This window comes from Phragmites australis, chromosome 17, assembly GCF_958298935.1.
Source record: "Phragmites australis chromosome 17, lpPhrAust1.1, whole genome shotgun sequence".
Taxonomy (NCBI): domain Eukaryota; kingdom Viridiplantae; phylum Streptophyta; class Magnoliopsida; order Poales; family Poaceae; genus Phragmites; species Phragmites australis.
Genome location: NC_084937.1, coordinates 2,201,488 through 2,207,536, shown reverse-complemented (window position 1 = coordinate 2,207,536; position 6,049 = coordinate 2,201,488).

Sequence of the window (6,049 nt, the reverse complement as noted above, 5' to 3'; positions counted from 1 at the left end):
GGCAGCAGGCGGGGCACCTCGAGCTCTGCGACGTTATCCCATGCGCGATAGGACCCGTGCATTAAATGTCCCCACGCCTCCCTGCCAGGCCGTGGTAGGGACTGACAGCAAGCATGGGGGGAGCAGTTGGAAGTGACAGGCCACGCGCCTTCTTAAATGCAGCATCGGGCCTCTCACCAGTTGACACCTCACCGCTGGGCCTCTGTGGGGACCACCGGCGAAGGACTTCTCAGGCCCTCGGGAAACCGAGTGCTCGGGGGCCACTGCTCGCGGTTCCGAGCACTCTCTCCCAGATATGCCCTTCCTTAGTCCTCGGGGAACCGAGTGCTCGGGGGCCACTGTTCACGGCCTCGAGCACTCTCTCCCGGAACTGACTATTCGGGTCCTCGGGGAACCGAGTGCTCGGGGGCCACTGTTCGCGGTCCCGGGCACTCTCTCCCGGCACTTGGCTTTTCTTATCATTGGGGAACTCAGGTGTTCGGGGGCCACTATTCGCAGCCTCGAGCACTCTCTTCCTGGCACTTGGTCTTTTTGGGTCATTGGGGAACCCGGGTACTCGGGGACCACCGTTCGTGGTCCCGAGCACCCTCTCCCGGAACTTGGTCTTCTCGGACCTCGGGGAGATAACCCCCGAGGGAGGGCGCCACGTGGCACTCTGCTGTTCTGACCTCGGGACTTCGGGACCCCCGGTTCCTGTGTCACCGACAGGGGTGAATTAGGACACTTAAAACTATTATCTCCAAAACTTTCACAAGATAAGTCTATCTCAATTTCTATCTAAATATGTTCTAGGCTTATCTAGTGTGTCTACTCTATCGCCTAAGAGAATTGCAAGGTAAATTGTAAGTAAGTAAATGCAGAAATGTAAATGAGGTAGAGAGACGAACTCGTCACGAGGGATTTTTATCTCGTGGTATCGGTGGCACAAAAGCCACCCCTAGTCCACGTTAGAGCTCCACAAAGGATATGCTCCCAGTCGCCAAGTCTCTTCCGGTCACAACTCTTAAGATACCAAGTCACCAAGACAAGGCCTCAAGCAGGATGAGCCACCAAGCCACTAAGGCGAGGTCTCACCAATAACCTCTATTCTGGTCACTTGTACGCCGTCTTCACTTCGGAGCTTTAGTCACAAAGATAAAGGCCTCCGCGTCCCTGTACAATCCTCTTGTCGTCGCTCCACACCAAGTCGGAGGGTCAACAAGTTATCGGTGAGTCACAAAGACTCCAAGACGCCGGCATACCTCTCGGTGCACTTTTGGATCACTCCTTGATCCACACTCTAGGTTGCAGCACCTAGCAACTCTTCTCTCTAGCCTATAAGCACTAATCACTCACTAATGGTATGCTTAATCGCCTTGGATGAACACTTTATGCTCTTGGATGGCTTGAATGTCTTCTTAGGTGTACAAGGGTTTCTCTGGACTCCAGCCACTTAAAATGAATGAGTGGAGGGGTATTTATAGCCTCAACCCTGCGGACTAGCTGTTATCCCAACGGCTCACATATTCTGTGAACACCAGATGATCCGGCGTTAATAGAGGTACAAGCACCGGACCATCCGGTGTGCACATTCTCAAAAACTAGCCATTGAAACTTCACTCAAAGTTCTTCTGAACACCAGATTGTCTGGTGTATGCTCCTCCTTCATCACCAGACTATCCGGTAAGTTATCCTGAGCAAACCGCACCAAACTTCTTCTCTGCACAATATACTCCGGTGTGCTTTGTCTTCATCACCGGACCTTTTGGTGTGTAGAACTTCTTCTTTTCTGGATTTTCCACACCTTCTATTAAATGCTCCGGTGAAGCCTCTGGTGTGCACTGTCTTCATCGCCGGACCTTCCGGTGTGTAGAACTTCTTCTTTTATGGGTTTTCCACACACTCTGTTAAATGCTCCGGTGAAGCCTCTGGTGTGCACTGTCTTCATCACCGGACCTTTCGATAAATCCAATCCACTCTGACCCCTTCTGACAGAATTGCTTCGGCATGTATATTCCTTATCATCGGATTATCTGGTGAGGCTACCTACCTCTGGACATAATGCTCCAGTGAGTACAATTTCTTTAACACCGGATCATCCGGTGAGAAGAAATCTCCTGGGACTTCTTCAATTCAACCAAATTTTGTCTCGGCTACGGTGGCTTCTTCATGTATTGCATCCATGAGACCTATTAACATATATTCTTGACAAACATGTTAGTCCCATTGACTATGTTATCATTAATCACCAAAATCATAATCATGGACTAATAGGTCTATTTTCGCTACACCCTCTGAATAAGCTTTCCATAGAGTCTAAAATCGTCGAAATCGGACTTCGGGATCGAAAGTTATCACTGTTTTTAGAGGGCCAGCTGTGCTGAACCTGGATACTCCGGGTTGACTCGGATACTCCGTGTTGTCCGGAGTCTCCGGGTGAGGTTCGGAGCTGAGTGGTCTATTAGGTCCTTTTTGGTTTACCCGGATACTCCAGGTGAGGTTCCAAGTTGGGGTCTTGGTTTGGGCCTTTTTAGTTTACCGGAGACTCCAGATTGACTCGGAGACTCCGAATCAGTTAAAAAAGTATTGTAACGGCTAGTTTTTGAGGGTTGGGTATTTATACCCCCTCACCCCATCCGTTGAAGCTGCTGTAAGGGCACGAAAGATAGCACATTTTAGAGCTAAAAGAACTCATTCCCACTCCATTTTAGTGAGAGATTTGAGAAGAAAAGTGAGTTGGGTTGAGAGATTGAGTGCAAGTGAGCTAAAATCTATTTTTGAGCACTTGAGTTCATCGGCAAGAAGTTTGTGAAGCATTTGTTACTCTTGAAGGTGAAGCCTCCTCGATGGCTAGGCGTTGCCTGGCGAGCTCCCATGCTTGAGATGAGCTGCGGAAAAGTTTGTGAAGGTCTATCTCGACTCCGCAAGGAAAGAGATAAAGCTAGTGGATCGAGGAAAGCAGTTGAAAAAGACTCGGCTCTTTGGAGCTTCCTCAATGGAGACGTAGGATTCATGGTGGTGAATCCGAACTTCGAGAAACAAATCTTTATGTCTCCACTTCGGTTTGTTTATTTTTGAGCTCCTTCCCAATATTGGTGCATATTTCCCGATCTACTTGCTCATGTGAAATTGATTATAGGTTCTTTGTGGATCTACTCAGATTCACCACTTGGAACACACGACTTCATTTTGGTTTGAGTTAGAACTCTTTAGCCGTACTTTAATTTCAATTTTGAGCACATTCTGTATAGAACCCGGAGGTTTCGAACTTAACCCGGAGACTCCGGATACTGTACAATCTGCTCTCAACCCGGAGTATCCGAGTCAACCCGGATACTCTGGTGAACAGTGTTTTCAAGGTTTTTCAATTAATGTTTTCTTGCATTTCTTTTGCTAGAATTGAATAATTTTTGTCATCTTAGGATTGTAACTTTCATACTTATTTAGGGTGATTGTGCACTAGTTGAGCCTAGCATATTTAGGTTTTTCACCTGTGAAAAATCCGTTAGTTTATATTCTGCTGCAAGTTTAGGCCAATGGTAAAAGGGGATAAATTTTTAGAAAAATACCTATTTACCCCCTCTAGACGACATCATTGTCCTTTTAGTTTTTAGGTTTGATCCAATGTGTTTGAGACCAAGTAATCAGTTGAGATGTGTATCATTTGAATAAGCTTTCAGTAAAGTCCAAGATCACAAAAATTAGACATCAGGTTCAAAAGTTATCGTCGTTTCTTTAAGTATCAGCTATGCTGATTTGGGAGTTGCAATATGACCACTAGAACTAACAGAGAACTTTCGTTTCTTGGGAACAGTTGGTGGCCTAACCACCAAGGTGGCTGGTCTAACGGCTATAACTAATATAGAACTGTCATTTATCTGGAACGGTTGGCGGTCTGACTGCCAAGATGGTCGGTCTGATTGTCAGAGGCCTGAAAGGCTATAACAGCTAGTTTTATAGCCGTTGGCTTGAGTGACGATCTGCTCGGGTTGTGTACTATAGTTTGACCACCAATACAGAGGTTTGGGTCATCTCGGGTGTAATGGCTAGTGTTGGTGGTGTGACCTACATATACCTCTTGTCTAGCGACTTAGAGACTTACTCCTGCCTCCATTGAGCATCCTTGAGCTAAATAAAGTTTTTCCATACATTTGTGCATGTGTTGCATATAGTGAGGGATGTGAGGCAAGAATCAAGTGCATTTGCATTCGAGATTAAGCTTTAGACATTTGACGAGAATCAAGTTTGTCTTAACTTGTTACTTTTGGATTTTGCCAACACCTAGACGGCGTGGTGATGCTGTGATTCGGTGATCTTCTCAAAGAAGCTTGGGAGAAGGCCCGGTGTGATTATGAAATGCTTTGTACATGTCTTGCCGGAGTGGTAAAGTGTAACTCTAATAGAATCAATGTAGTGAGTGGTTCATTGGACTAATCCGACTCAAAATCAAGTCAAACTCAGTCTGAGAATTGGTGACTTGATAGAGGAGCGGTTAGAATCTTGAACCCATTTCAATGTGGATTAGGTGAGACAAGTAAGTCTTCGAGACAACAGTAAAAAAATTCAGCTTCTCCTTTGTGATTTGTCTATTGAAGCTTATTTACTTTATGCAATTTATATTACTAGAATTATAATTGTTTACCTGTCACTCTAGGTTGCGAACCGTGACATAGACATAGATTTAGTTACTTTGTTGAGACATAGATTTTGGAGTTTTTATATGTGTTGTAACCGATCATTTTAATTTCATATTAGAATCGGTTAAATCTTGTTAGAAATTTTTAGAACCACATATTCACATGTAGTCAGTCTCCTTGATCCTACACGCTTGCCGGCTTGCAGTGCCTGATTTGCATCTGCCCCTGTCTATTGCTCTAGGTAGTGTTTGGTTGGAGAGTGAGGTGAGATGAAATGATTCTATTCATATATTTAAGGATAGAATGATTCTATTTATATATAGATGTTTGTTTGGTGAGTGAGATAGAACGAGTCCATCGAGCCCACCATCAGTGTCACGTTCGAAGTGGGATGGCTGCATTCCACCATTTTTGGAATGGCTCCATCCCGAATCTTTGAAAAATATTTCCTAATTCCGAACTATTCCATCTGCTCTTGTGAGGAACTGTCCAAATAATATTCTAATTAATCACTAGGAGGATCATTATTCATAATCACAACCTCGATGATTAACCAGAATATCATCCTGGTAGTCCCGACACGTGTTTTGTGCCCAAGATCGGAACACATGCCCTTCTAACATGTACATCACAACAAAGCTTAAGAAAGAGCGAGTAATTAACATTATATTATAAGTTCTTAAGCATGCAACAAGTTATCACAATTTACAACAAAAGAGTGCTAGGAGGAGACTAAAACCTGCTCAACTGTTTATACACCCTACAAGCGGATACTCCTAGACCCACACGACACGAGGACCATACGGCTTGTGCCACCAGCCAAAGTGCACACAAGGGGGTACTCGTGAGAACCTTTCCCAACCAGCCCCAACCGTGTGGGGCATGCATCGCTCGGCGCGGCGATACTAGAACTACTCCCAGAGCAAACTAGTACCACTTACAAGCCCACCCGCTCACACCGTCGATGTTCACGCCCACAAAGCCACAGCTGCGAAGGTATTCGGCTCGCCTTACCATTAGATTGGCATGTGGTGAGTAAGGTAAGTGCTAAAGTCAACTACCCCGACGATCGGCCTTAAACGATGCAAGCGGCCTACGATGTTCGGTTTTCCTCTACCGACCTACCTAGGGGAACTCCACATCCGGGCAAGACAAAACACCATCCTAGCACCACCCACACCTTGTCTCATACTCACCACTCATACAACTATGTCAACCTCAACAAGTGTATGTAATCATAAGAAAGTCCTATGCTCGCGAACAACGGGATGCGCCGTCATTCGACTTCTACCGAATAACCTAAGCATGGCTAAGCATATAAGTCGAACCCATACCTAGACATTGACAACACCTCAAGGCTACAAGGAATGTAAATACACAAGTATTCAAAGTAGAAGAATGCAATCGGCATAGGTTCTACCCATTGGCACCTG